A 24,860-nucleotide genomic window follows, 5' to 3' on the forward strand; every position below is an offset into this window, starting at 1 on the left:
TGAAGAATTAAAGTGTTTGTAGGTGTTTTTGGTCGTTGGTGTATGGATTAGATATAAAGGATATGTAATTTTGCTTTCATGTAAATAAGTCATGAATGATTACTCATATTTTTGTAATTTTATGAGATATTTTATGCTAGTTGCCAAATAATGGTTTCCACATGTGTTAGGTGACTCACATGGGCTGCTAAGAGCTGATCATTGGGGTGTATATACCAATAGTACATACATCTAAAAGCTGTGTATTGTACGAGTACGAATACGGGTGCATACGAGTAGAATTGTTGATGAAACTGAACGAGGATGTAATTGTAAGCATTTTTGTTAAGTAGAAGTATTTTGATAAGTGTCTTGAAGTCTTTCAAAAGTGTATGAATACATATTAAAACACTACATGTATATACATTTTAACTGAGTCGTTAAGTCATCGTTAGTCGTTACATGTAAATGTTGTTTTGAAACCTTTAGGTTAACGATCTTGTCGAATGTTGTTAACCCATTGTTTATTATACCAAATGAGATGTTAAATTGTTATATTATCATGATATTATGATATATAATATATCTTAGTATGATATATATACAGTTAAATGTCGTTACAACGATAATCGTTACATATATGTCTCGTTTCGAAATCATTAAGTTAGTAGTCTTATTTTTACATATGTATTTCATTGTTAATACACTTAATAATATATTTACTTATCATTTAACATAATTAACCAAGTGTATCAATATCTTAATATGATTCATATGTACCTAGTAAGACGTTGTTATAACGATAATCGTTATATATATCGTTTTCGAGTTTCTTAAATTAATAGTCTCATTTTTATGTATATAACTCATTGTTAAAATACCTAATGAGATACATACTTATAATAAAATCATGTTAACTATATATATAACCATATATATGTCATCGTATAGTTTTTACAAGTTTTAACGTTCGTGAATCACCGGTCAACTTGGGTGGTCAATTGTCTATATGAAACCTATTTCAATTAATCAAGTATTAACAAGTTTGATTGCTTAACATGTTGGAAACACTTAATCATGTAAATAACAATTTCATTTAATATATATATAAACATGGAAAAGTTCGGGTCACTACACATGTTGCGTGCATGTGTCATTGATTTCGGAAAGGCCTGGGAAAGGCATTTGCCACTCGCCGAATTCTCGTACAACAACAGTTATCACTCAAGCATTAATGCCGCACCTTTTGAAGCGTTGTATGGCTGCAAGTGCCGATCTCCTATTTGTTGGGCCAAAGTAGGCGAAAAGCAAATCACCGGACCCGAGGTAGTTCATGAAACAACGGAGAAGATTGCTCAGATTCAAGCTAGACTTAAGACTGCTCGTGACCGTCAAAAGAGTTATGTTGATCTTAAACGTAAGGACTTTAAATTCAACGTGGGCGACCGGGTAATGTTGAAGGTTGCACCTTGGAAAGGTGTGATTCGCTTTGGAAAACGTGGAAAGTTGAACCCACGATACATTGGTCCTTTCAAAATCTTGGAACGTGTTGGACCCGTTGCTTACCGTTTGGATCTACCAGCACAATTGAGCTCAGTTCATCCTACCTTCCACGTGTCAAACTTGAAGAAGTGTCTTGCTGCACCTGAACTTATCATACCACTTGAGGAACTTACAATTGACGACAAACTCCACTTTGTGGAAGAACCTGTTGAAATTATGGATCGAGAGGTCAAAACTTTGAAACGCAACAAGATTCTGATCGTCCGAGTGCGATGGAATGCCAAACGAGGACCTGAGTTTACTTGGGAGCGAGAGGATCAAATGATGCGGAAGTATCCTCACCTTTTCCCGACTCCTCCATCTACCTCAGCTTAAATTTCGGGACGAAATTTTCTTTAACAGGTGGGTAATGTAACGACCCTGGATTTTCCAACATTTATTTATTAATAATTATTATTATTAATACGTGTGATTAAACAAATGTATGTTATTACATTTACATGTTGCCATGATTGCCCGAACTTGACTTTAATTGCCCAAAACGTCTTTGTGACACCCGAAACTTTCACGAATAATATTTTTAGATATTATTTGCATTCATGATTAAGTTTATTAATCATTTTATTTAACTAAGGTTACTAGTTAATTACATGGGCTTTTATTGGATTTATTTGTTAACTAATGGAACTTGGGCTTGTTTAGTGTAATGGACTCATGAATTTAGATTTGTAAGCCCACCCTACATCACATATGGACTTAACTAGCCCATTCTTCTTCATGTAAGTACCACTTAGGGATTTAACTAGTTAGTTTTACTTGAAGGAATCTAGTTACCATAATCCCCATGCACATACACCAAATAACCACACTTTTGAAGGCTTTACATGTAATAATCTAGTGAACAAATCCTTCCCCCCTTGACCCACCCAAAACCGTCGGCCATAGCAAGCATAAGGGGAGTTTTTTTTTCATTTTTCATCACTTCATTCACTAGCATTCTCTCATTCAAAACACACACACAAATTCCTCTCAACTTTTCTCTTCTTTTTCTCTCTAAATTGTAAGTAGCAAGAACTTTCTTCTCTTCTTTTTCTTTGGCCAAAACCGTGGCCTTACACCACAAAATCATCATCATCATTTGTTGTTTGCTACTTGTTCTTGATTATTATTTAGTTACATGTATTTGTTAGTTACTTTACTTACTAGTTTCCAAGAACCAAACTTTCTAGTTTGATTCTTCATTTTATCTTGTTATAACAAGAACAACAAGAACATAAACTTACTAGTTATGTTCTACATATACTTTCTTAAAGGATTGCAAGTTCATGTGTTGATTAAAATCATACTTGTGATTCATGAAGTAAACTTTAAAGTTTACTTTCTTAAAGATCAAACTTTGGTTTGAATCTTTAAAGTATGAACAACCATGAACAAATTACTTGTTTACTTGGTTTATGTCTTCATTTTATGCACTTTAATTTCATGTTTGTTGTTGTTGTTGGTCAAGTACTACAAGTTAGTCTTGATCTCATACTTTCTTGAAACTTAAAGTTAACTTTAAAGATTCAAGAACATGGAAGTGTAACTCTTTATTTATAACTTTACATACTTGTGTTGGATTTAACTTAATAACCTTAGATCTAGACTTTTGGGTCTTGGATCTTCAAGATCTAACTAAGAACTATGTTCTACATCTTAAGATCTTGATTAATTAGTTTATTTTCAAGTTTATAGTTCCATATTACTTTTACATTTCATATATGTGTTGAATCTAAGACTTTGATGTAACTTTGGTTCATCAAAACACTTGCAACACTTAAGTGAGTTGTGCTTCATGTCTTAGACTTGTACTTGGGCAAATATTGGTCAAGATGATGCAAACACATCAATGAGTTGTACACTTGAAGCTATAGGCATCAAGGATGAGAACCATGATGAACATCAAGCACCAAACCCACCGGAACCCACTATTTTTTCTGTTTCCTGTCCCCTGCTTACTGTTTTGCTGTTTCTGTAACATACCAGTACACCTGGACTACTGTAACCTTGATTTTCAGTTATCTCAGTTCGTGTAGATAACTTTTCATATAGGACTCGTCTTAATCCGAGTTACGGTTTAGGATTTATGGCCCTCCGATCGTCACTATGTCCTTTAAAGTTGTGCAGAAATTTCTGACCTACTCGCACTTAGACCATCGCCACGGTCAAACGAAGACGAGTTTGCTTCTGTAAATTTTACCACACTTAAAGGACTCATATATGGAGCCATGGCCACTAGTCTCACCTTAATTCAGTAAGGTAGAGGCCGTGGTGACTGACTGAAGTCAGCCTTTGTTTTAAACTACTTTCATAAACGAAACTTACTTTACGCCTTTTGTTAAATGATGATTGATGATGACCTTTAAGACCTTATTTACGTACTTTTAAACCTATTCGGACGAATTACTGACTTAGTACTATTTGACTTAGGTTGAGGACTTTCGGACCGATTACTTGCACACTTTTCCCGACTCGACTTTACGACTACATTATCATTGTGAGTTATAGCATTCCCTTTTTACTTTAACTTATTTTGGGAACTGAGAATACATGCGGATTTTATGTTTTACATACTAGGCACGAGTACTTAAACTTATATATGTGTGGGTTATATAACGGCAGAAACATTCCCTTTAGCTCGGTAACGTTTAGTCATTGGTTTTTGAACCGGTGAACGCAAATCTTAGATCCATAGGGTTTGACATCCCCACTCGGGCTAGTAGCGCTAGCATTTAACGAGTGTTTAATACTTCGTAAACATACCCACTTGCCAAGTGTACTTTCAGGGGGTATAAACGTTAAGTTAGTTACCAAGTGCCCACTGTTAACATATACTTTATCATACTGTTTTGAAACGCTCTTTGTAGCACTGAAATCTCGTGGCCTACCTTACATACTATTATACTTAAACTATAGCTCACCAACCTTTGTGTTGACGTTTTTAAGCATGTTTTTCTCAGGTGCTTAAGGTTATTTGCTTCCGCTGTCATGCTAGTCTTGCCGTAGACACCCGCTGCTCTAGTGTTATCATCGCATGAACTGTTCATCTTGCATTCAAACTTTAATACATTTGAACTATGTTTTGTAACGACCTAAGGGTCACACACATTTATTCATGCTTGCTATTCGTAGAAGCATACTGTTGGTGTAAAACATTTGATGTCGGTTATGACGTCACCTTTTTTTCGTGAATGCAACTTCTTTTATTACAGCATATAGTACTTAACCATGTAATAATCCTGTTGTTGATGATTCGTACACGATGGTTTTGTACGGGGCATCACAAAGCTTGTACTAAGAGTTAAGCAAAAACGATCCCGAGACCCCATTAAAAGGGCCATCGGCCGAACCCACCATCACCACCCCTTATTTTTATTGTTTTGGGCTTATTGGACAGTAATGTGTTTAATTAGGCCCTAAACCCAAAGTATATAAAGTTAGAAAGCCTTGTAAACCCTCATTCTTGTTTTGTTTGGCCGATTGTTTTCTCCCTCCCCTCTCCTCCTTTCCGTCGGCCTTCAACACACACACACATTCAAACTCAAAATTAGAAGAAAGCATAAGCATAAACGATGTTCTTTGCATCATCCTCTACGCGATGTACTTGCAATTCGTGATTTTAAGGTATAATTGATAACCCTAATTTTATTAGATCAGTTTTTTGTTCAATTTCATAGTGTAATCATATCTAGTGCTCAATTAAATGCGATTAGAGTTGTCGTTAGTCGTTAAATTGCTCGATTGTTGTCGTTCATGTATCACGAATTTGTATATTATGGATTTGATCAAATTGGTGCATGTACTGATCTTGTATTATATCTAGATGAATAGATATCGAAAAATTAATAAGTTTGGACTGTGATTTTGCTTGATTTCATTATCGTATGCTCAAGTTATGATTAATCGAAGTTTCGTTAGGGTTTTACATGATATACGAATTTTCTGGTTTATGTGCTTTGTGAATTAGTTATTGAAATGAGTACCATTGTAATCCTTGTTAAAAAATCATGCAAGTTGGACTTAAGATTTGCGTCAAAAGCTTTTGTAATGCTCTCGGTGAGTCAAAATGAAGATTTGTGTTTTGTAAGTGAGCTGAAACTGTTTTCGAATGTAAAAGAAATTACCTCATGTGAACTAGAAATTGATTGATACCTTGACCTTCTGAAATATGTTTGTTTATATGTTCCTAAACAATGTAAAGCTAGAGCAGGATTGTCCCACGTGTAAATCTAGAGCAGGATTGTCCCACGTGAAGCTAGAGCAAGATTGTCCCACGTGAAGCTTAGTCTTTGCAGTTGTAACCCATGAATTGAAGGAAATTATACAAAATGTCATTCTTGTAACATTCCCATCTTGCTCCTTCAATACCGGAGTAAGTAAGGTGTTACTTGTTTCTGTTTCGCTTATCATTACCAGATTGGCTATGGATGACACGTAAACACTCACAATTAAGAAATGATATCCCATCGCTTTTCTTTATTACCGACAAGGTTTTCCTACGCCGGTATTAGGTTGTCTGTGCGGTCATTCAACACCGGAATGACTTTGAATGCACAAGCCTTGAAAGCTAAAAAGTCGGAAATTTGGTCTAAGTGTAGAAGTTTGACATGTTTTCCTATTCAAAATCCAACATGTTTTCATAAGGTCATGTTTTCCTTATGGCCAATTTTTTTGAGATTGCACCAAGTCACGTGAGACTCTAACCACCGTCCTTCTTTCAAATGTGCTTACCCTAGATCACAAGGGATAAACGGGTGCATTTGGGAGTAGTCGTCTTAAAACAACAAAGACGACCATATTTCCTTTATTTTTCAACCCGTAGTTCCGTTTCATTGGTTCGTTGGTTCACATTCGATACTCTGGAAATTTATTGAGAAAGATGCACATTGATGTTTTGAAGATTGATATTGTTTAAAGTTGAAGATTTGCTTGAGGACAAATAAAGATAAGTGTGGGAGAGTTGATCGTTCCGTATTTTACGTGTGTTATAGTTCATAAATAGGCAAAAGATAGAAGTATTTTGAAGTTAAATAGATGAATGAAAAATGACATTTGAAGACTTTTTTTGCATAAAGTTAGTAAAAAGTAGAAAAGCATCAGCACTTTTGTACTGGCGTAAATTACGCCAGCCTTGGCATAATTTACGCCCAAGAGGAAATTGAAGACAGCCAGATTTTGCACTTGGTGGCGTAAAATTACGCCTGGAATAAACATGGTGGCGTAGTTTACGCCAGACCTGGCGTAAATTACGCTAGTGCAAATTTTTGTATCAGGATTTTGAGAGATTTTTGCTTAGGGAAGAAGTTTTCCATTCGTTATATAAAGGAAACTCTAAACTACGAATTTTATCACCTACCTATCATTTTTTGAGCAGCAAAGCATAAACCCCAACATAAAAGTCATCTCTTTTCAAGATTCAAAGGCGGGAACTTCATGCTTTATCAACAAATCAACATGATCATCATCATTAACATGAGCGGCTAGTTCTTTTATCTTTATTTCTTCCATGAACAATTAATGCATGTATTTTTCATTAAAGTTTTTATGTGGTTTATGATATTGTAAAACTTAAGTCGTTTGGATTATGATGTTATGAACCGAACGAATATTGATAAATGCAAGTTTTATGATTTTAATTATTGAAAGTTGAGTTATAGTAATTTAACATTGTGTTCTTGATCCAACTTAGTGTTAATTAGATTAAGGATAAAGACATAGTGTCTAGGTTGCATAGTTCAATCTCAAGATAATTGCAATTAGTTAACTTAATAATTCTTGTCTATGAGATTTAATAAATATTTAGTAAACATAAAAGTTGTTTTAATGAATGCATGCTAGATTGAGATTTTAAAGAAATAAAGGCTTTTAATCCGATTGTTTACACCTTGTCATTTTCATCTACTGTTTGTGTTCTTAGCTTTAAATCATTAAAGTTCACATCTTGCTTAGTTAATTGAATTAGTTAATCACTTAGTAATCACAAAATCATATCGTGAGAATTGCTTGCTTTTAACCATAATTTCTCGTTGAACGATTCCTACTTGCCCTCGCTAAGTTAGAATATTTAGATCATTTTTCATTGGCACTTCAACGCCGATCACGGACTAGACTACAATTTGACCACCGTCACACACCAACTCATAATCTATCATGTGCCTTCCCCATTTCATAATTCGGCGCTATTTTTTTTCAAATTATTTAAATTTTGTTCTAGAAAGCCATGTTTTTCTTAATGATAAAAATAAAATCGCACGCATCCTACATAGTAGTGAAGCCAGGATTTCAAACCGTTAGTGTCATAATACGATACCATTGATAAATTTATCGTTCATTTGATAACGAATATGATTTTTTGAACTTCATTATCAAAAAAAATATATTGACTATATATCTGCAATATGCAAACGAAAGCGAGCTTTAATAACCAACTGAAATAATGATATAAAAATCACTTTTAATTATATTAGAATACCAACAAATTATAGTATTACTTTATTAAGACTACCTTACTTGAACATGATATGTTCTATAAGCTCGTACCTCTGTATTCTTGATTCCTAAGAAGACAAAAACTCATATTTGGTTTATGAACCATGGCCGTTCATAACGTGTTTAACATATTCTTATGATCTTGACCATGACTCCAAGGGCAGATCTAGTTTAATAGTAGTGGTAGCATGGACTACCACTGAAATACGCAATCTAGTGGAAATTTTTTGGGGTTTTTAACTAGTGATACCACTTGATAGTGTAAAAAATTTTTCGTGACACCAATGAATAGTGTAAATTTTTTTAATCTTTTAACTAGTGATACCAGTGACTAAAATTTCTAGATTCGTCACTAGATGGCTCACTAGAGGATCACTGCAGGACCATCTTATGCTTTGTGGCATGGCTAAATGGTTGTTTACAAACAAAGTATTACTTTATTAAGTATTAAATTAATATGACACCAATAGGTCTTGACACCAATAAAAGGTCTATGTCTTCCGAAACTTGTATGTCTGGGTTAGACTAATTATAAAAACACGTCTACGTTGTGCAGTTTTTCAAATAAATATGAATAATGAATCTATTAAAATGCCAATTCTAAAATACAAGTAAGAACCATATATATACTATAAATAGAAAGAAGAAAAAAAAGAACCATATACGATAAATAGAAAAGCTTTAAAATAAAAACCTAAAATTTTAAACAATAAAATTATTATATGTTGCTGGATAATGATAATTTTGAAACTTGCATAATAATGTAATTATAAACTTCAACACAAAAGATTTTTCCTTCTCCCATCGACATTGGGTAAAGTAACATACCAAGTACGGAGTACTATTTTTTCATTATTATTACGGTGTAATAACTTTCAAGTCCAGTGGGCTCAGAGCTTTGCTGCCAGGCTACTGGTCTGGTGTCACTTCAATTAAGTCCACAAACTTTACATAAGTTGTTAAGCTACTAGGCTTGGTGGGCTGCTGAGTTGATTGGGGTCACATGCCACCACTAAAATATAGCGTGGCTATACCTTCGATCATACACGAATTTTTACACCCATATATACATAATATTTACATCAAGACTTGAACTAATAACGTGAAAGTCAGATAAATAACTCGATACCGCCAGACTGATGGCCTTTTAGTGACAAATTTTAAAGTTTGGTAGCCAATTTCACATTATGGTCATGAATGTGTTTGGAACACTAGCTTTCGATAGCTACTTGCTTTCGTTAACTTGTGAAAATTTAAGATTATTTTTTTTAGAGACATAATTACTGGGATAGTTCATGTAATTTGTATTGAATTTCTGATTTAGTACTTGAGGTTTTTTGACCGAAATGGTCTTTGTGATTTGCAAATGCTGCTGAGATAGTCCTTTTCACCGATGATCGTTAAAATTTCGTTAACTTTAGTCACATGCAAAAGTATTTTCATCTTTTATCTTTTTCCCCTTTATTTCAATTAACTCATCATTATCACCTCAAACTTAATTAATCATCTCACCTTCACCTTTTTTAAAATTATGAACACTAATTTTCTAATTATAATATATAATAGATAATAAATGTTTCTTAACTTTGATATTGATTTATCAAAGCATATAAGTGATTAAATTCAAAGACCTTATATAAAATAAACTCTGAAAATACAAGCTGGTTAAATTTAGTTTATAAAATAAGCTCTTAACTTGTGAAATGGAAAAATTAAATGATTATTTCTAATATCATATCTTTGACTGTCCGTTACTCCGTTTTTAGTCAATTTACTAATATAACCTTCAATTCAAGCTAGTTTGTCAAAAAAAAAATAATTAAAAAAAAAAAAAAAAAACGTTTTAAACCTGACAAGCTCAAGCATTCAGTTTCAAAAACAAGCTTTAGCTATCAACTCCTACTATAAACTCAAATTCCAACTATAAGCTACAACTCAAACTCAAACTCTAAACTCCAACTACCAACTCCTGGTATATATGTTTGTTATAACTTTTATAGACATCCCGCTCTTACAGATGATTTTGATGGATTTTTCAGTTGAAACATATATTTTGATTGTTTTTTTCGATCTATACTATATGTCAAGTATATCAAATTTAATTTTTAGATAATTACTAGAGTTTTATTAGTTGGTTAATCTATAGCTAACTAAGTTAAATATATTAACATTTTGAATCTTAAGAATTTATCGATTTATTAAATGCATTTTACCGTATGTAACATGAGTATATGTTAGTAAAATATTATATTATATCATTTAAACACAACTGATGCGTCCCGGGCGGTTGTCTTTTTTATCGTTATCTCTCGAAGCCGGTCGTTGGTGATTCAGCGGAGGATGAGTCCCACTCGAGCGTGCATCGGCGGTGTTTATTATTTTATATTTTGTTGGGGCCTAAGTGTCTACTAATGTTTAATCCTAAGAGTTAGCAAGTAGTATGTTGACATACGGTCGTTTTTCAAAATCGATTGAATTGAAACAGATTAGTCGAGACGAAGTATTATAGTTAATGTTTTCATTAAATAGTTGAGGTGGTTGTTTTTATTTTATTATTAAATTAATTTAGTAAATTAAAATATTAAATAAGCAGGTAACAATGGAATGTGACGGTGTAATATAATAATGGAATGTAACGGTGTGATGTAATGATAGAAAGTAAATGTGTAATGCAATGGTAAGAAGTTACAGAGTAATATAACGGTAGAGTGTACACGTTGTAATGTAATGGTGGTATGTGATGGTTTAATATAACAATGAACCCTAAACCTTAAACCCAATGTAATGATATAGTATTAATGTAGGGGTGTAATTTAATAGTATATTGTTACGGTGTAATGTAACAATGTAATGTAATGGTAGAATTTAACAGTGTGATGAAATGGTACAATGTGATTGTGTAATGTAAAGGCATATTGTGACCGTGTAATGTAATGGTGGAATATGATGGTGTAATGTAATGGTAGAATGTTATGGTGTAATGTAACGGTAGAAGTTACAGTTGATAATGCTAAAAACGAACACACATTTCATAGCATTATCCTTCAAGAAAGACAAGCTTTCAGTTGCAATTGTTCTATTTCCAAGTGATTATCGTTTAAGTAATAAAAGGTGAAGACAAAAGACAGATTCGACAATTTGAAGATGCAAACGACCAAAACGCTAAAAAGTACAAAGTACAATCCAAGTGGTTCAATTTATTGATGAGAAACGTCTAAAAGTTACAAGAGTACGAGCCGCGAAACGCAAAGTACAAAATATCTAAGCGTACGAAAGGACGTTCGAAAATTCGGAACCAGGACCTGAACCAACTATCAACGCGCGACGCAACAGGCCTAAAATTACAAGTCAACTATGTACAAGAATATAATATAATATATATATAATTATAATTATATAAAATTATATATATTATATTATATAATAAATAAATCAAGAGCCGCCCACGTTTTTGGAAGCATTTGGAGCTGGAAAAGAAGGCCATGCGATCGCATGGCCTGGAGGAACAAACTCCATGCGATCGCATGGAGTGAGAAGTCAGGCCAGGTCTATAAATTCAGCATTTTTCGGACGAGTTTGATACTCCATTTTCTCAATTACTCTCTATCTCTCAATATATATTTATATTTATTTTATAATTATAATTTTAATATTAAGTTAATAATAATAAGGTTATAGTGGCGAATGTTTTAAGTTTGTAAGTCAAAATTCTGTCCGTGTAACACTACGCGAATAATACTCATTGTAAGTTATGTTCAACCTTGTTAAATTAATGTCTCGTAGCTAAGTTATTATTATGTTTATTTAAGCCGAAGTAATCATGATGTTGGACTAAATATTAAGACGGGGTTATTGGGCTTTGGACCATAATTGGGGTTTGAACAAAAGACCGACACTTGTGGAAATTGGACTATGGGCTATTAATAGGCTTTATATTTGTTTAACTGAATGATAGTTCGTTAATTTAATATAGAGATTTACAATTTGACGTATCTATAAATAACCACATACACTCGATCGGACACGATGGGCGGGATATTTATAAATACTAATAATCGTTCATTTGACCGGACACGGGAATGGATTAATAGTCAATGGACTCATTAAAACAGGGGTGGATTACATACAAGGACACTTGGTGTAATTGTTAATAAAGTATTAAAACCTTGGATTGCACACAGTCGATAACCTGGTGTAATCATTAACAATGTATTAAAACCTTATTACAGTTTAAGTCCCCAATTAGTTGGAATATTTGACTTCGGGTATAAGAGTAATTTGACGAGGACACTCGCACTTTATATTTATGACCGATGGACTGTTATGGACAAAAACCAGATGGACATATCGAATAATCCAGGACAAAGGACAATTAACCCATGGTAATAAATTAAAATCAACACGTCGAACATCATGATTACGGAAGTTTAAATAAGCACAATTCCTTTATTTTATATCTCAACGCACTTTTATTTATCGTCATTTTATTTTTCGTACTTTAAATTATTGCACTTTTAATTATCGTACTTTTATTTATCGCACCTGTATTTATCGTCATTTACTTTACACTTTAAATTAAGTTATATTTATATTTAATATTTTACATTAGGTTTTAACAGTGATTTAAATCTTAAAATCGACAAACCAGTCACTAAACGGTAAAAACTCCCTTTTATAATAATACTACTATATTACTTATATATATATATATATATATATATATATATATATATATATATATATATATATATATATATATATATATATATATATATATATATATATACAAATATAGTTTAAAATAAATATAGCGTTAAACTCAGCTAGCTCCCTGTGGAACGAACCGGACTTACTAAAAATAACACTACTCAACGATTAGGTACACTGCCTATAAGTGTTGTAGCAAAGTTTAGGTATATCCATTCTATAAATAAATAAATAAATAACTTGTGTAAATTGTGTCGTATTTAATAGTATTTCGTAGTAAAATATAATCTATTTCGTACTACACCTCGCACACATCAAGTATTTTTGGCGCCGCTGCCGGGGACGCCATTGAACGCTATAATAAAAAAAAAATTAGTTTTTAAGCTATTTTGTAAAAATATATTTACATAAGTTTTAAATATTAAAAACAAAAATATAAAAACAAGAAAAAGAAAAAAAATATATATATCTATATTTTTAAAGTTTAGTTAAATTAAAAAAAAATTAAATTTTTATTGTTAAAAGTTATAAAAACTAATAAGTAAATTATTTTTTTTATTTATAAGTTTTATTTAAATTATTTATTAAAAATCAGAAAAAAAATAAGTAAAACTAAATTCGGGCCACCAACTGTAGCAGCCCAATATCTGATCTGGAATTATGGGCCATGCGACCGCATGGCATAACAACCTACACTCCATGCGATTGCATGGAGTGAGGTGAAATGTCTGAAACCTCAGACGTACGATTAGGGTTACGGTTATTATTATTATTATTATTATTATTATTATTAACTAATTAGTAATTAGGGTTTTAATTAAATAATAATTAGTATTAGTTTTATTTAAATTTGTATTTTTAAGTTTAATTTAGTTTTAATTAAATATAAAATTAATACTTTTATAAAATAATAATATAAAAATAATATTTTTATAAAAATTAGTAATTTTATCATTTTTAGTTTCTTTTTATATTTATATTGTTTTTATCATTTAATTTGTAATTTGTATATTTATCATTTGTAATTAGTATTAAACTTAGTTTTTGCCATAGTATTTCTAAATTTTTAGGCTTTGCCGTAAAATCCCTTAAGCGCTTTTTCTTTAGATTAAGATTTAGACGCTTTAGAATTTTACGACGTCGCTTATCGCTTTAATATTTAATAGATTTTAGCGCCTATTTAAGTTATTGCCGTTTTGGATATAGAATTCCTTTAAGCTTTAATACCTTTAGATGCAAGATTTAGTTTGTTTTTCGACGCTTATTTTTCGACCTTTTATTTTTCGTCATTTTTCGACGCACTCTTCTTCTTTCTCATTTCTACGCTCTAGTTTTAGGACATAGAATTTTCTATATCTTTTTCAAAATTTCGAAAAAAAAATTATTTTAAGGGGTTAAATTGATAGACATCCAAAATTTTCTGGTTCATAGTAATAGTTGGATTTGTTAGTGGCCAGTTGTGGGCTTCCGATTTAAAGGGTCCTGGCTACCTGCTGCATCTATTGGCTATTCGAAACGTGGGCAAAATCAGAAAAGTCTATTCATTTGATAACTTATATAATTTTTTATTTTTATAACTAATAGGATATTCAGTGAATGCACCGAGCAAAACGTTCACCACCTTTCATACATTCACCACCTGTAACTCGATCAAGACATCTAGCCAACATTGTCGCCGTTGATTTTTCTTTAGAATCGTCATCTAGTCGACCAAGTACTCCAATTCAAATTTCTGATAATCCATTTTTTGAACCCTACCTCACAATTGAGAACTCGGAGGATATTCAAGGACAATTTAGAGATCCTGAACCACTAATTTTTCCTCTTGAACCACAAATCATACAACCAGAGATTGTCGAGGAAGAAACCATTAAATCAGAATCCTCTAGTGATTCAGATTCAACAAACTCAATCATGAAAAATCATGAACCTCTAAGTATGGAAGACCGAATAAGGGCTACACGCACTGGCCAAGGTCATGCAATTACTCAACCAGACATTAATGCGCCAGATTATGAAATCAAAGGACAAATCCTACACATGGTAACTAATCAATGCCAATTTAGTGGTACGCCAAAATAAGATCCAAACGAACATCTTCGAACCTTTAATAGGATTTGTACTCTATTCAAAATCAGAGAAGTTGAGGATGAACAGATCTATCTCATGTTATTTCCCTGGACTTTAAAGGGAGAAGCCAAAGATTGGTTAGAATCGTTACTTGAAGGGACGATTGATACATGGGATGTTTTAGTTGAGAAATTTCTTAAAAGATTCTTTCCGGCATCTAAAGCCGTGAGACTTCAAGGAGAAATTGTTACGTTCACGCAAAAGCCAAATGAAACTCTATATGAGGCGTGGACAAGATTTGGAAAGTTGTTGAGATGATGTCCTCAACATGATTTAGACACTTATCAAATAGTACAAATATTCTACCAAGGATGTGACATTACTACACGAAAAGACATCGACATAGCAGCTGGTGGTTACATTATGAAGAAAACTGCAACTGAAGCTTACAAAATTATTGATAACACAGCATCCCACTCACATGAGTGGAATCAAGAAAAAGACATCGTTAGACCATCTAAAGCGGCTAGAACCGATTCTAGCCATAACTTTGATTCCATTTCCGCAAAGTTAGACACTTTCGAGAGACGAATGGAAAAGATATCTAAGGATATTCACGCAATACAAATTAGTTGTGAGCATTGTGGAGACCACATTTGACAAAAGATTGTCTCAGTATTGAACAAACAATGGAACAAAGAGAGAATGTTTCATACATGAACCAAAGGCCTGAAAATAATTATCAGAATAATTATCAACCGCCAAGACCAAACTACAATCAAAATCAGAATTATAACCGAAATGTTCCATACAACAACCAACAAGGTCCTAGCAATCAACAAGTATCTAACAATACTTACAACCAGTAAAGACCTATTTTTCCAATTAAACCACCACAAACCGATGATAAAAAGCCAAATTTAGAAGATATGATATCGAAGATAGTTGAATCTCAAACGTAGTTTTTCACATCTCAAAAACAAACTAATGAACAAAATGCTCAAGCATTTAGAAATCAACAAGTTTCTATCCAAAATCTGGAACAAGAAGTAAGTAACCTAGCAAGGTTGATAGGTGAAAGAAAATCAGGGAGTCTACCAAGCGATACAAATGCTAACCCCCGGAATGAAATAGCTAAAGCCATTACCACAAGAAGTGGTATTACACTTAAACCACCTGAAATACCTGTAATTTCTGATGACTCTATTCTTACTCCACAAGCACCACAGCCTGATCAAGAAAAGGAAACAGATCCGGTAGTTGAAAAGGTTAATGAAGATAACACAGTTAAGGCAAAGCCTTATGTTAAACCATACCAACCACCACTTCCTTACCCGAGTAAAATGAGAAAAGAAAGACTTGAAGCCGAGCAATCCAAATTCTTGGATATGTTTAAACAAATAAATGTCAATCTTCCTTTCATTGATGTGATTTCAGGAATGCCAAGATATGCTAAATTCCTGAAAGATCTAATCACAAATAGAAAGAAAATGGAAGAACTCTCGGCTGTTACTATGAATGCTAATTGTTCTGTAGTGCTATTGAATAAACTATCAGATCCAGGAAGTTTCACAATTCCATATTTTCTGGGTAGTCTTAGTTCAATAGAAGCATTGGCAGACTTAGGTGCTAGTATAAATTTGATGCCATATTCATTATACGCTAAACTAGACCTCAGAGAATTGAAACCAACACGAATAAGCATACAACTAGCAGATCGATCAGTAAAATATCCTAGAGGGATAATGGAGAACATGCTAGTTAAAGTTGGTACTTTAGTATTTTCAGTAGATTTTGTTATTCTGGACATGGAAGAAGATTCTCGAGTTCCTCTCATATTAGGAAGACCATTCTTAAACACGGCTAAAGCAATAATAGACGTGTTCGGTAAGAAACTGACCCTAATTATAGAGGACGAGAGTGTTACCTTTTCTGTTGATAGAGCCATGAAACAACCGCAATCTACAGATGATACATATTATTATATTCAAACTATAGATTCACATGCAGAATTGTTACAAGAATTTCCAGAATTACAAGGAACATGAGAATGTTCTTTAGGAGAAGGAATTGAACCAATTGATGAAGCTGATATGCTAGCTACACTTATGGCTAATGATTACGAACCAACAACAGAAGAACTTCAAATGCTAAAAGAGGAAGACAGATATCGATACAAATCATCGATAGAAGAACCACCGATATTAGAGTTATACCACTTCCAAACCATTTGGAATACGCTTATTTACATGGTGAATCTGAATTACCTGTAATAATATCGTCTTCTCTTACGAAAAATGAAAAATCTCAACTCATTTCTGTGCTAAAAGCTCACAAACCAGCTATTGCATGGAAAATTCATGACATTAAAGGAATAAGTCCTTCGTATTGCACACATAAAATCCTTATGGACGAAGGTCATAAAACATATGTGCAACGCCAACGAAGACTAAATCCTAATATGCAAGATGTTGTTAAGAAATAAATTATTAAACTACTCGATGCAGGTTTAATTTATCCAATCTCTGATAGTCCATGGGTAAGCCCAGTTCAATGTGTACCTAAGAAGGGTGGCATGACTGTCATCACAAATGAAAAAGATGAGCTTATTCCTACTAGAACTGTAACAGGATGGCGTGTTTGTATTGATTATAGATAATTAAATAACGCCACTAGAAAAGATCACTTTCCCTTACCTTTCATTGATCAAATGTTGGAAAGGTTAGCCGAAAACAGTTACTATTGTTTTCTTGACGGTTTCTCCGGATACTTTCAAATTCCAATCGCACCCGAGGACCAAGAGAAAACCACATTCACATGCCCTTATGGTACTTTTGCTTACAAACGCATGCCATTTGGACTTTGCAATGCCCCTGCAACCTTTCAAAGGTGCATGATGGCGATTTTTCACGACATGATAGAAGAATGCATGGATGTTTTCATGGATGACTTTTCAGTCTTCGGTGATACTTTTGAAACATGTCTAGTTAATCTTGAACGAATGCTTATTAGATGCGAGCAATCAAATCTAGTTCTTAATTAGGAGAAATGCCATTTCATGGTTAGAGAAGGCATTGCTCTTGGTCATAAAATTTCAAAGGAAGGAATTGAAGTGGATAGAGCTAAAGTAGATGTAATTGCTAAACTTCTACATCCCACCAATGTTAGAGGAGTTAGGAGTTTTCTAGGGCATGCCGGTTTTTACCGACGTTTCATAAAAGACTTTTCTAAAATTGCCACTCCTATGAATAAACTCCTAGAAAAAGATGCTCCATTCATCTTTTCAGATGAATACATCAAATCTTTTAATATTCTTAAAGAAAAACTCACTAATGCGCCGATCATGATAACTCCAAATTGGAATCTACCATTTGAACTTATGTGCGATGCAAGTGATTTTGCAATGGGAGCTGTTTTAGGTCAAAGGATTGAAAAACGATTTCAACCTATGTATTACGCTAGTAAGACGTTACAAGGAGCACACAAAAATTACACAACTACTGAAAAAGAACTCCTTGCTATTGTCTTTTCTTTTGACAAATTTCATTCATATCTCGTTCTAGCTAAAACGGTGGTCTATACCGACCATTCTGCTCTTAGATACCTATTTTCGAAATAAGATGCCAAACCACGATTAATCCTACTCTTACAAGAGTTCGATATTGAAATCCGAGACAAAAAGGGAGCAGAAAATCTCGCAGCTGATCATCTTTCTCGTCTTGAAAATCCCGAATTGGAAGTTCTAAATGAATCAGCCATATAAGACAACTTTCCTGATGAATATCTATTGAAGATCGATTATAATGAAATTCCATGATTTGCAGACTATGCAAACTACTTAATATGTGGATTCCTTGAAAAAGGGTTGTCGTACCAAAAACGAAAGAAATTCTTTAGTGATATAAAACACTATTTTTGGGAAGATCCACATTTGTTTAAAAGTTGTCCCGATGGAATAATACACCGATGTGTATTCGGAGATGAAGCTAGTCAAATCTTAAACCATTGTCACACAGGACCAACAGGAGGGCATTATGGGCCTCAACTCACAGCAAGAAAAGTTTACGACGCTGGATTCTATTGGCCTACAATTTTCAAAGACGCACACCTTCTTTGTAAATCCCGCGATGCATGTCAAAGGGCCGAAAAATAAGTCAACGTGATGAAATGCCACAAAATGTCATTCAAGTATGTGAAGTATTTGACGTTTAGGGTATTGACTTTATGGGTCCATTTCCAAAGTCTCATAATAATCTCTACATTCTCTTTTCCATTGATTATGTATTTAAATGGGCGGAAGCACAAGATCTCCCAACTAATGATGCACGAGTTGTATTCAACTTCTTAAAACGTCTTTTTGCTAGGTTCGGAACACCGAAAGCTTTAATAAGTGATCGGGGTACTCATTTCTATAATAATCAACTTGAGAAAGTTCTCAAAAGATATGGAGTAACTCATAAAATCTCAACCGCTTATCATCCACAAACAAGTGGAGAAGTTTAAAATACTAACCGAGCATTAAAACGTATTCTAGAGAAAACCGTAGGATCGAATCCAAAGGAATGGTCCATGAAATTGGAGGATGCACTCTAGGCTTTTAGAACAGCCTACAAAACTCCAATTAGAACCACACATTTTAAACTCATTTACGGAAAAGCATGTCACCTTCCAGTAGAAATTGAGCACAAAGCATTTTGGGCTTTGAAGACATGTAATCTTGATTTACATGAAGCTGGACGTCTACGGTTAAGTCAACTAAACGAATTAGAAGAATTAAGACATGAGGCATATGAAAATTCATTAATCTATAAGGAAAAAATGAAGAAATGGCATGATAAAAGAATCAGAAGTTCAAAAGAATTCAAGGAAGGAGACAGAGTTCTTCTTTTCAAATCACGATTCAAGCTATTTCCTGGAAAATTGAAATCAAGATGGTCTGGACCATTCATAGTCAAAAGAATTTTCCCATACGGAACAATAGAGTTAATAAATTCAAATGGGATTGAATTTAAGATTAATGGTCACAGAGTTAAACATTACATAGATAATCCAATGGAAGTTGAAGATGAAGTTAATCACAATTTCGACACCACAGCTAACTAAGTGTGGGAAGATTCGAATCTTTTAAGGATAATATAATGCTGTCTAGAGTTAGATTTTCTGTTTTCGTGTAGTTCTCGAAAATGGAATCCGAATGGTCTTTCCCTAGCAGACCCTAAAAAACTAGTCTTCTCCCTCCATTCTGAATTTTTATTTCTTTTAGGTTTTACGAGATGAAGAATTCCTTTGATTTGAACCATGGTCTACTACTACACGCTATGATTACTAAACGTAATAATAACATTTTCCTGAGTGAACTGGTATCATTCATAAGAGGCAAAATGGACGAAGTGAGGAAAGAACTCAGGAAAGATCATCATAAGACACATTTTGGTAAAGGAAAATTAAAATCCGTAACAAAAAGAAGAGCACGACACCTTGAAAGATGTCATAAATGCGGAAAATGGTCACACGAAGGTAAATGTTTGAACAATCAAACGCATTCCAATACTAAGTTCGTTACTCTATGCAGAGAAGGACCGTTCATATGTTTAGAAGAAAAGTTATTAAAAAATCGAGGTTACGCCTATGTAGCTATGGAAAACCAAATCGAATGACTCTCCTATGAGTCGGCTAAAGCAGGTCTCTGAGAATTCTATCTCACAGGTAAGTATGTACAGTTTTTATTTTTTTATTGCTTTTAACCTTTTGATAATAAACGCTGAATCGTTCGCTATAAAGTATTAAATTGATATTCAATAAAATTAGGTATGCAAAACCGAAATTATTGATATCATACAAAATATTAATTCATCACTGCGAAATTTACCGTTTATTCATAAGGTATAAATATCTTTAATCAATCAATCCAAAATATTTCAAAAATTTGTCAGGAGTAAAACTAGGTCGTTAAGCCGAAATTACTTTACCTAAAAAGAGGGACGTATATTTTTGTAAATATTTGATTGATTAAAGTGGGATAAAAGACCAAAAAGATTTTTATTTTATTTTTACCCTGTTTTTAAATATAAGTTTGTAAAATTACTGTATATAAATATTAATAATATTTATATGAAATTTTATGCATTTTAAAATTTAAGTTTGGTGTAAATTTAAAAACAAAAATTTACTTTATTTCATTAAGTTAAAAATTTGATATTTAAAATTCATCGTGAGTTGAAGACTAGGTCGTTAAACCGAAATTGCTTTACCCAAGGGAGGGACGAGAAATTTTATTATCATTATTTTTTAATTTTATTGATCTAAAGTATGCCAAAAACATTAAAAAATCCAAAAATCTTTGCTTTTAAAACAATCGTTTTGAAATTGAAAATATTAAAATTTTTTCGAGGGACGAACTAGGTAAACGTACCGAAACTACCTCATTCTAAATATAAAAGAACACAAAATTTTAAAATTTTAAAATTAATTGTTTTTATTAGTTAAAGATTTATATAAAAAAAAAACACACCCCATGCGATCACATGGGGATTGCAAGGGAAACCCATGCGATCGCATGGGCACCCTGATATGCTCATATAGATAAACTGCACAAGCTGCTCTCTGTCTCATAACACCCACACACACAAACTCGAAAACACACACACACAAACACCCTAAAATATTCAATTTTTCACCAAAATCATCCAAATTTAGTGCTATAATCCGTTCCAATCATGCCTTTCTTCAGATGGGGAAGCAAAAAGGTAGAAATTTCACCCCTAAACTCCTAAATTTCCTAATTTTTGTGATAATTATAATTAATTGTTCTAATTTAATTTTGATGATTTCTAGCTTAATTAGAGTTAAATTGTTAGTATATTATGCTTGTATAACCTAGATTGATGCTATTTGTCATGATTTGAAGCCTTAAACTTCAAAAATTTTAGAAATCTAGGGTTTGTGTTCTTGAGTAATTTGGGGCTTTTTGATATAAACAGGTTATGGCCGATTTTTGTTATGAATTATTGCTAAATTAAGTAGTGTAACATGTTTAGGTTGCTAAATGATCCAAACCTTGATCCTAAACATGATTTTTGAACATCAAAGTGGACTTTTTAAGTCTAAAATTCATGAACTTGATTATTTTGATATAAATGCCATTTGAAACTTGTTTAATTGCTAGTAATGGTTTATTTGAGTTGAATGCTTATGAACTTTGCATACCTTTTCATATATGCTTATTTGAAAAATTGTAGAATTGATAAAAATATGAAAATGAGTATAAGTTTAATATGGATTAAACATGTTATTGTAATTTTGCTAACACTAATGCATATTTGGATGCAAAAATTTTGTGTTTAATGTGTTTTGTAGAGAAATACAGATACAGACGGTGCATCATCGTCTAGACCACATGAACAAGAACCTGATCAAGAACCACAACCGGAACCACAACCTGAACAACAACAACATTATGATCAACACATGCTATATTATGAGCCGGAACCACTGTTTTACGCACATTATCGTCAATTTCAGCCTCACTCGAGGATTATAAACCCACTTATCGATGACCAACAGTTACATCCCAACCTAAGATTCGATCGTTGTTGGACAGAATACTCGAAATTTCAAAAGAACATGCACATTCTTTACCACAAAAATATTAAAATGCCTCGGGTAATCGATTGGGAGCCTTTGGAAGCGGTTAACCTAGCCGAACCGGTTAGGGATTTACTAGTTCAGAGGTATGGTAACTCTGCATTTAACGATTAGATTCGCTTATTTACTACATGTAGAACTATATATAGAGAATGGTGTGTTGAATTGCTTAGCACTATAGAGTTAAATAATGAAGTTACTATGATAGGAGATAAAAGTTTTATTAGATTTCTTTTAGGAGGTACAATGTACAGAATGTCCATGTTGGGCATGGCTAGAGCTCTATTAATCTACACTCCCGCTGAGATTATTACACCTGATTGTAATAGTTTAATTACTGAAGGTGAAAGAGTAGATAGGAATTTTGACGCTAACACCATATGGAGGCGTATGTCAAGATTTAGGGAATTTACGCGGGGTGGAAGACACTCCTACTTAGATATTGATATAGCAGAGTTCCGGATAATACATAGATTCTTAGCGAACTCGATTACACAAAGGGGTAGAAACAAGGAAAAATGACCTTAAACGATTTATTTTACCTTAAGTGTATTCGATACCCGAGGAGCTTTGTTAACATTCCTTATTGCGTAGGCCACTATTTATCTAAAGTTGTTGAGGGTATGCAAGCATGAAGTATTATAGGGGAGGTATTTTTGTTACTCTCATTGGAGAGTACTTAGGTGTAGATAAAGAGCATAGAGGTCCGATGGTAGAGATTGAGGAACAAGCCGAGAGCATAGGCTTGCAGGTTTATCAAGGTGTAAAGGTACTAAAACGGAGGCACAATATGCCAATACCATATCAGGGCACCCATCCACAGGTAAAGAAGGGTTCAGATGAGGAGATGGAGGAAGCAGATGACATTAGGGATGTCATTAGGGATAGTTATACTGATGTCTTCCGGCATGTAGATGAGGTGGAAATGAATAACCAGGCTAGGAATCATCAGTATGAGCAGTGGAGAGCCGTGGATGAGTATGAGCACTCCAGGCGACGCCAACACGATAGCTGGCAAGTTCATCAGCACCAAATCATGAGCCAGCTATCATATCAGGTACCACATAACTACATCCCGACTCGGCCTGCTTTCTATCCACCACATCAACCTGACATGCGACCACCCTTTGACCCGTACGACCCCAATCAAGCCTACCAGGACACCTATCACCAACCATGGAACCCGAGCGATGATATGAACTGGAACCCCTATCCAAATCAATAGTGTTCCATTGGTTATTTCTTATCTTTTATTATTTTTATCTATTTATGTTAAACATTTAACATTTTGATACTTTAATGTAATGTTTAACATTTTTATTATTTTGTACTAATATTTTATTTTTGTAATTTGAAAGTGGGATATTAAGTCCCATTTCAAAATACCATGCATGTTTATATTTGTATTGTATGTATTTTATCTCATGTACAGAACAGGGTAAAACAGCGCATTTTCAAAGACTGGCATTAAGTTCAGCAAAAGCAACTAATTTTGACGACAAGATGCAAAATGTATGTGAAATAACAACTGCAGGAATGAACAAATGATGTTCACCATTTATCATTCAAACAAACAACAATATGTTTGGAAACTTTGGTAAAATTTAATCATTTTTCTATGCTAATCACCCTCAATAATTTAAATTGTTACTGATTTCTTGCAAATGAGGGCATTGCAAGATCTTAAGTGTGGGAAGGGATTAAGTTCTTTCAGTTTTAAAAAAAAAAAATTTAACTTATACACTTGGTTTAATAGCCACCGTTAAACTTTACTAGTAAAGCAGTAGTTGTATTAGAATCTAGTGCTCTATGATAATAAAGAACAGCCCTAGTCTTATATACTGACTACCCACTTCTAGTAAAAATTTTAAAATTTTTTAAGCTAAATGAACTCAAAATCATGTTTATACATATTTATAAACGATAAAACTAGGTGTTAACACCGAAATTATTGTTACCTCGGAAAGGACATAAATTGGGAAACAACTCAAAATGCTTGAATTCATTTAAAATGGAATAGAAGAGAATAAAAAGGCAAAGAAAGAAAAATAAAAGGCAAGTGTGGAAAAAATTTACCAAGTTATTTAAAATATATATCACATATTTTTGTACAAATAATTGAAGATACTTTTATTTTGGACGATTTTAATCAGTTTTACCCAGTTTATTGTAATATAAATGGAATGTAAAAGGAAGTACAGTCTTCCGAGAAAAAGACACGCGCTTCTTGATTTAGGTCAGGAAGTTGTCGTCCAGACCAGTTGTAGAGTCTACGAAAAACCTTGAAAATTTTTCTCGAAAATCAGCTGGAAATCCACGGACCTCAGCATCAAACAGGGTCGCCAAGTGGTCAGACTTATCCTAACCATGAGAGGATCTGTCTCGTACAATGGGGGGCTCCGTGCAAATTAGCTTATAAGACTAATGAA

General features: G+C 33.2%; 1 pseudogene; it reads left to right on the plus strand.

Annotated features, from left to right (window-relative positions):
- The first annotated feature begins 8,021 nt into the window (after nt 1-8,021).
- On the plus strand, nt 8,022-8,143 carry LOC139846303 (small nucleolar RNA U3; annotated as a pseudogene).
- Nucleotides 8,144-24,860: the final 16,717 nt, after the last annotated feature.

Source organism: Rutidosis leptorrhynchoides, chromosome 4 (genome assembly GCF_046630445.1).
Source record: "Rutidosis leptorrhynchoides isolate AG116_Rl617_1_P2 chromosome 4, CSIRO_AGI_Rlap_v1, whole genome shotgun sequence".
Taxonomy (NCBI): domain Eukaryota; kingdom Viridiplantae; phylum Streptophyta; class Magnoliopsida; order Asterales; family Asteraceae; genus Rutidosis; species Rutidosis leptorrhynchoides.